Source organism: Nylanderia fulva, unplaced genomic scaffold (genome assembly GCF_048542155.1).
Source record: "Nylanderia fulva isolate GAGA-0341 unplaced genomic scaffold, ASM4854215v1 Scaffold345, whole genome shotgun sequence".
Taxonomy (NCBI): domain Eukaryota; kingdom Metazoa; phylum Arthropoda; class Insecta; order Hymenoptera; family Formicidae; genus Nylanderia; species Nylanderia fulva.
In genome coordinates, this window is record NW_028190417.1 from 84,595 (window position 1) to 93,345 (window position 8,751).

Consider the following 8,751-nt stretch of genomic DNA (forward strand, 5'->3'; position numbering starts at 1 on the left):
TCTTTTAATGAACCGTTCCAAAAACTGCATATTTTCATAAAATTCAAAGGGCTTTCTTTTGACTGCTCTACTTCCCGTAGTACTTTCTGCTTCTCTCTGTTTTTTTCCCTGGTGTATCGTTCTCTTAATCTCGTCCATCGAGATTGACATTCTTCTGTTACAATGAGAGTTATAATAAAAATTATTTTTACATGTAAATTATAAAAATTTAATAAATTTCAATTAATAAAAAATAACTGATAAAAACAAAAAATAATTCATATTACTTTAATTGCATTTAAGTAATTTTAGTGAACATTAATAACTTTTCACTAAAATTAGTTAAATAAATAATAATAAATTAAAAGATTTTGTTTACCTGTTATATTTACAGCAGTTGCGATTTCTGCCCATGCATTTTGTTTTTTTATGTTATCCTTGAAGTCTGTCAACTCTTTATTGTATAAGAAAGGATAGTCCTGCACTAACGATATTAATATTGCATCTTCATCTTCATACTCCAAACTTACATCTTCATTTATTACAGAATAATAGTTTTCATTTTCCAAGGCATCGTCTTGCTGATATTGCGATTGGAACGTATACATATTATGATCCATGTTTCTATGTTTCTATAATAACATCCAAATAAATATAATTTACATTTTGTAAAATAATAAATTATATATTTCCAAACATTATATTATTTTACTTCAAAATATTTATGTATATATACCCACACAGCACATGTAGATTAGGAGAATGTTCTGAGAATATCGTTAAAGTATATTGAGTATATTCTAAGAATATTCGAAATATGTACTACGATATATCAAGTATATACTGAGAAAGTTCCTATGTCTCACTAGTTTGCTTCTCAGTACATACTGAAAATATCTTATAGTATATTCTGAGAATATTTTTAGTATATTATAAGAATATTTTTTAGTATATTATAAGAATATTTTTTAGTTTATTATAAGAACGTCTTATAGTATATTTATAGAATATCCTGAGTATATTATTTAAATATTATATATTTACACACACACATATGCACATACATATATATATATACACATTCGCACGCAAACCTACACACATACATGCAAGGTTTTTCAAAATTCACAAATTAAAATAGCAAGAATATTTTCGAAAAAGTAAAAGTAATAAAAAAGAATTTGCAATTTTTCATTATATATTACTTTTTCGAGAATATTTCCTACTATTTTGATTTGCGAATTTTGAGAAACCTTATGTATATATGCATAATAAGTTGCATGCGTGTGTAATAGCGTTTTCGAGTTTTAATAACTCAGGTTTAATACATCAGTCATATACAGGGTAATCAAAAAGTATCGGACCCCCCCAATATTTCCGTTCCCTTGCATTTTACAAGAAAATGTTTCAGACAAAAGTTGTAGGGTTTAAAAAGATCTATTTACTGATCTTATCAGTTTGACCTTGGATGGCGTCGCCAAGGTCAGATCGAAATTACATTAACTTTTTTAAACGGAACACCTAACTTTTTATTGCATATTCTTGTAGCTTATTTCGAGACCTTTCCAAAACACTACAAGAAAGTTTATTTTCGTTGAGTACTTTCCGAGTTGTGAGGCTTGAAAGCTACAGTGTACTGTAGTGTGGGTCCAGCCAGTTAAGGCAAGAGTGGCGTGTGGGTCCGGCCAATTAAGGCAAGTGTGGCGTGTGTCCAGCCAGTTAAGGCAAGAGTGGCGTGTGGGTCCAGCTGGCCGGACCCGCACGCCACTCTTGCCTTAACTGGCTGGACCCACACTACAGTACACTGTAGCTTTCAAGCCTCACAACTCGGAAAGTACTCAACGAAAATAAACTTTCTTGTAGTGTTTTGGAAAGATCTCGAGATAAGCTACAAGAATATGCAATAAAAAGTTAGGTGTTCCGTTTAAAAAAGTTAATGTAATTTCGATCTGACCTTGGCGACGCCATCCAAGGTCAAACTGATAAGATCAGTAACTAGATCTTTTTAAACCCTACAACTTTTGTCTGAAACATTTTCTTGTAAAATGCAAGGGAACGGAAATATTAGGGGGGGTCCGATACTTTTTGACTACCCTGTATATGTGTATGGTCAATCACAGCTGTCTATTCCACTCTTCTGAAAGAATGGCTGTGATTAATGACCAATGACTTATTATATTTATTCCAGAAGATTAAACCTGTTTGGTTTGAAAACGTCATAAGTTTGCGTTCAAGATACACACACATACACAGCACACATAGAATTGTAAAACTGGAATAAAAAGTTCACATATTATATCTGTTAAAAATTCATATAGAATTTATGATATATATACATATGTATATGTTTGCATATATATTTGATTTTTTTTTGCATCATCAAAATCGCTTGTACAAACATTATACATATATGTAACACAAATACAATACAAAAAGAAAGATAAGGAAATAATTACCTAATCTGATATTATAATCTGATACTATATACAGATGAGTGTTGTAAAAAAAACAAACTTTTCTAGAATGATGCAGACTTTTTTAAAATAATGCAGATAAATAAAGCGATCCCCAATATATTAGTCTCAATATTTCTTTTGTGACAACGCTGTAACAAAATAAAAATTACAAATAAGAAAAAGAAACAGAAATATGTATGATTTCTATTGTCTATCATTTTGATACATCTTTGATTCATTATTAGTTGCCTATGTTTGTATTACTTTGATCATGTATCAAAGACATACTATAAGACTAATAATACATCAAAGACACATATAAGCGACAGGCAATAAAAATCTTAATAAATCAGAAAAAAGTACATCTAAATTATTAAAATATAATACCTATTTCTTTGTCGCACCAGTGGAGAGAATTCTACTGTTGTGTATATAAATAAAGTTGTGACAATATTTTCTTGCAACGCTGTAACAAAATAAAAATTACAAATAAGAAAAAGAAACAGAAATATGTACATTATTTCTATTGTCTATCATTTTGATTCATCTTTGATTCATTATTAGTTTTCTATGTTTGTATTACTTTGATCAAGTATCGAAGAAATACTATAAAACTAATAATATATCAGATGTAAAAATCTCTGAAGTCACCAGATGATAATTAAAAATGGTAGTAATTTAATCAACCAACTCTGGCTATTTAATATATCTTTATTTAATATTCACGACGTTTCGGCCATGGGTTTTGGCCCTTATCAAGTGCTACAAATTATAATAATGACAATTATTAGAAAATTAAAATTAAAAAATTAATTAAAAAGTAACTGAGTAACAATAATTATTTCCACACATTAATATGTATCCTACCTTAAACACAACTTTCTATATATAAACTTAATTTCTGATCTTAAAATGTGACATGATATATGTAATGTGAAACAATTAACTATATTATTGTGTTGGTTACAAGCTCTTTATATACTCATTACTTCGATCACACTAAACGACCTTTATTAGTTTATCGTAAACAATATTTAGATTATCCGTGTCTTTTTGTAAATTGATTGTGTTGTCAAATTTTTTGATAAAAAACATCTCCGCGATTTCTCTTTTTCGTACATATTTCTCATGATGTAAAATTTCAGGGAGCGGACCAATCAAAATCATGACCATTATCGAATTTATGATTACTAATAACCGAATAATTACTATTGTGTACCTTTATGTTATTAAAATGTTCTTTTATGCGTGTGCCTAATTGTCGTTTAGTCTGACCGACGTATGATGAGGAACAATTTGCGCAGTTAATTTTGTATACAACTCCTGTTTTTTCTTTTAAGGGCAAAGGATCTTTGACACGTTTGATTAGTGTATTCAATTTTTTCGGTATACAATAAACGCATTGCATGCCCGTAGATTGCAATAATCTCGAAACGTCTTCACTTAATTCTTTGACGTACGGTAATTTTATAATGTGGTCAAATTTTTCACTGACTAAATTATCATTGTCAACATTGCGATCATCATTTTTTCGTGTCTCAAGTAATTTTAGCCTATTTTTTACATACTTATTAACCACATTCGACGGAAAACCATTGTTTATCAGTATCGATTTAACCCTAGCGATGTTTGCTGGATGAAAACTGAACTGTCGTCCGATAATAAAATCGCATGATCGACCAGACTAAAAATGGTATTCTTTTTGTATTTAAAGGGATGGTTTGAATAATAATTGATATATCTACCCGAACAAGTGGGTTTCATAAACCAATTAGTTAGTAGAATACCATTCTTTCTCATCACAGTAGTGTTCAAAAAATTAATCGAGTCGTTACTTTCAATTTCGTGAGTAAATTTTAATCTAGGATGGTAATCATTAAACACCGACAAAATTTCATCAACACCCTCGCATGGGATAATTGCAAAAATATCATCCACATATCTGCAGAACCACGTGGTTTTGAAACTCAATCTTTCTAGGCAGTTAGTCTCTAAATCGTCCATTACGATATCCGCTAATATGGGTGAGAGCGGAGACCCCATAGGACTGCCAAAAATCTGTTCATAATACTGTCCATTAAAAACAAAACTAGTAGAGTCTAATATGAACTCAATCACATATAAAAATTGGGAAAGATTGAATGAATTTTGTATTGGTTGAAATGTCCATCCAACGCTTTTTTACGCCGCTGATTACTAACTCTTTCGGAATGTTCGTAAACAGGGAGGTAACGTCTAATGACACTAGTAATTCGTTATCAGTAATCACCTTATTCTTAATACTCTCGACGAAGGACCAACCGTCCTTAACAAAAGATCCCGGTTTCTTAATCGAATTAACAAGTATATTATGGATGTAGTTAGAAAGATTATACAACGGACTACATAATGAAGACACTATAATTCGTAATGGACAATCGATTTTGTGGATTTTCGGTAATCCGTAACATCGTGGTAAGTTCCCGTTGGTTACATTTAAATAATTATAAGTGGTCATGTCTATCAATTTATTATCGAGCCAAGACTTGATGAGAGAATGCATTTTATTAGTTAATTTTTTGACAGGATTTTTATGTAACCAACGGGAACTTACCACGATGTTACGGATTACCGAAAATCCGCAAAATCGATTGTCCATTACATTACGAATTATAGTGTCTTCATTATGTAGTCCGTTGTATAATCTTTCTAACTACATCCATAATATACTTGTTACTTCGATTAAGAAACCGGGATCTTTTGTTAAGAACGGTTGGTCCTTCGTCGAGAGTATTAAGAATAAGGTGATTACTGATAACGAATTACTAGTGTCATTAGACGTTACCTTCCTGTTTACGAACATTCCGAAAGAGTTAGTAATCAGCGGCGTAAAAAAGCGTTGGATGGACATTTCAACCAATACGAAATTCAATCTTTCCCAATTTTTATATGTGATTGAGTTCATATTAGACTCTACTAGTTTTGTTTTTAATGGACAGTATTATGAACAGATTTTTGGCAGTCCTATGGGGTCTCCGCTCTCACCCATATTAGCGGATATCGTAATGGATGATTTAGAGACTAACTGCCTAGAAAGATTGAGTTTCAAAACCACGTGGTTCTGCAGATATGTGGATGATATTGCAATTATCCCATGCGAGGGTGTTGATGAAATTTTGTCGGTGTTTAATGATTACCATCCTAGATTAAAATTTACTCACGAAATTGAAAGTAACGACTCGATTAATTTTTTGAACACTACTGTGATGAGAAAGAATGGTATTCTACTAACTAATTGGTTTATGAAACCCACTTGTTCGGGTAGATATATCAATTATTATTCAAACCATCCCTTTAAATACAAAAAGAATACCATTTTTAGTCTGGTCGATCATGCGATTTTATTATCGGACGACAGTTTTCATCCAGCAAACATCGCTAGGGTTAAATCGATACTGATAAACAATGGTTTTCCGTCGAATGTGGTTAATAAGTATGTAAAAAATAGGCTAAAATTACTTGAGACACGAAAAAATGATGATCGCAATGTTGACAATGATAATTTAGTCAGTGAAAAATTTGACCACATTATAAAATTACCGTACGTCAAAGAATTAAGTGAAGACGTTTCGAGATTATTGCACAATCTACGGGCATGCAATGCGTTTATTGTATACCGAAAAAATTGAATACACTAATCAAACGTGTCAAAGATCCTTTGCCCTTAAAAGAAAAAACAGGAGTTGTATACAAAATTAACTGCGCAAATTGTTCCTCATCATACGTCGGTCAGACTAAACGACAATTAGGCACACGCATAAAAGAACATTTTAATAACATAAAGGTACACAATAGTAATTATTCGGTTATTAGTAATCATAAATTCGATAATGGTCATGATTTTGATTGGTCCGCTCCTGAAATTTTACATCATGAGAAATATGTACGAAAAAGAGAAATCGCGGAGATGTTTTTTATCAAAAAATTTGACAACACAATCAATTTACAAAAAGACACGGATAATCTAAATATTGTTTACGATAAACTAATAAAGGTCGTTTAGTGTGATCGAAGTAATGAGTATATAAAGAGCTTGTAACCAACACAATAATATAGTTAATTGTTTCACATTACATATATCATATCATGTCACATTTTAAGATCAGAAATTAAGTTTATATATAGAAAGTTGTGTTTAAGGTAGGATACATATTAATGTGTGGAAATAATTATTGTTACTCAGTTACTTTTTAATTAATTTTTTAATTTTAATTTTCTAATAATTGTCATTATTATAATTTGTAGCACTTGATAAGGGCCAAAACCCATGGCCGAAACGTCGTGAATATTAAATAAAGATATATTAAATAGCCAGAGTTGGTTGATTAAATTACTACCATTTTTAATAATATATCATATATAAGTGACAGGCAATACAAAATCTTAAATCAGGAAGAAAGTAAATGTAAAATATTTTAAAATATACCTATTTCTTTGTCGCACCAGTGAGAACACTATTATGTTGTGTATATAAATAAAGTTGCGACAATATTTTTTTGCAGCGCTGTAACAAAATAAAAGTTACAAATAAGAAAAAGAAACAAAAATATGAATATGATTTGTTGTCTATCATTTTGTACATCTTTGATTCATTATTAGTTGCCTATGTTTGTATTACTTTGATCATGTATCGAAGACATACTATAAGACTAATAATACATCAAAGACACATATAAGCGACAGGCAATAAAAATCTTAATAAATCAGAAAAAAGTACATCTAAATTATTAAAATATAATACCTATTTCTTTGTATATACAATATATATGATTTCTATTACTTTTATCACATTTTACTTTATTATATATTAGCTTCCTCTATTGTTTAATTGTATTATACTTTGATAAATGCATCAAAGACATATTTTGGTACATCATCATCAATATACGAAAAGGCTAATATTAGAATAAATGTACCAAAATAATATGCATGCATATTAAGGAACAGGAATGCAATGAGAAATAAAATAGATTAGACTAAAAAGAAAGTATATAAAATGTAAAATGTAAGTTCACGATAAAACAAATCTGAAGTTTAAGGGTCGATTGCACCAACATTATTTTGGCTTTAAGTCTTGAATATGTCTTTCTTTGTTTAGAAAGAAACATAAATAAGATATAGATATACATATTTTTATAAGAGTTTTAACAAGGCTCTGTAATATAAATATAAATTTAACGTATAAGACGGGCAACAAGAGCCAAATCGCGGATGACAATGCGTTATCCTAACGAAACTAAATAATTTTCCGTTAGAATTAAATACCGGTGCGCAAGGCACCAAATTTTACTTGGACACGGCCAAGATTTTAAATATGAAATAATCTCATATTTGAGATTTTAATTTCAATACCCCCTTTAACCCCCCTACGGAAAATAAATAAATGAATGCAAGAGAAAAATATAGATCCGAAAATCGCTGAATCGGGAAATAAAGGGGGTATTGAAATTAAAATCTCAAATATGAGATTATTTCATATTTAAAATCTTGGTCGTGTCCAAGTAAAATTTGGTGCCTTGCGCACCGGTATTTAATTCTAACGGAAAATTATTTAGTTTCGTTAAGATAACGCATTGTGTCATCCGCGATTTGGCTCTTGTTGCCCGTCTTATACGTTAAATACATATTTTTGTTCCAAAAGAAAATGTATTGTTGCAATCGGGCCTGTCCGATTATTAATTTTAAGGTTAACTTGCAGTTGTAAAACAAATTTTATAGTGAATTATATAATAATATATTTAGTGAAAGATATAATATATTTTACACAAAATAAGATAAATTTTGAAAGAAATGAAAAGAATTTATATTTACGAAAAATTATCTAAAAAAGTAAGTAAGCGAGATCAAGGGGAAAGCAGATAAAAAGCAAGGGGACGGGCTTGTAATTTTTAGTAAACAACAGAAACCGAAAATCAAACCCCAAATGCGGGAGTAGGGGCAAAAAGGGAAAATTTCACCTCGGGGGAGGGGGAAAACATACACCGAGAGACTGGAGCTATATTTTGGTCGCAAAACGATGTGAAGGACGAGAAACAAGCAGCGGTATTGCTAACAAAATAAGCGCAGACACGTATAAGCTTATTAGAGATTTGTGTACACCATTTAAGCCGTCAGCGAGAATTTGCACAATTAGTGAAATTAGTCAACGATCACTTGAATCCAAAGCCAATCGGAAACGATGGAAAGAGGCAAATTTCATCAAGAAACCCAAAATCGCTACAGATCGTAGCAGAATTGCAGCAAGGTTAAAAAAATTTATAAATTACATGCAATTTTC

General features: G+C 30.6%; 1 long non-coding RNA gene across 1 annotated transcript; it reads right to left on the reverse strand.

Annotated features, from left to right (window-relative positions):
* LOC114935108 (uncharacterized) lies at window positions 1-6,962 on the reverse strand. The gene is made up of 5 exons (XR_014925265.1): window positions 6,901-6,962; window positions 2,823-2,901; window positions 2,436-2,584; window positions 359-611; window positions 1-154 (listed from the first exon to the last, which is right to left on the reverse strand). It is a non-coding gene; the product is annotated as an uncharacterized LOC114935108 (long non-coding RNA).
* Window positions 6,963-8,751: the final 1,789 nt, after the last annotated feature.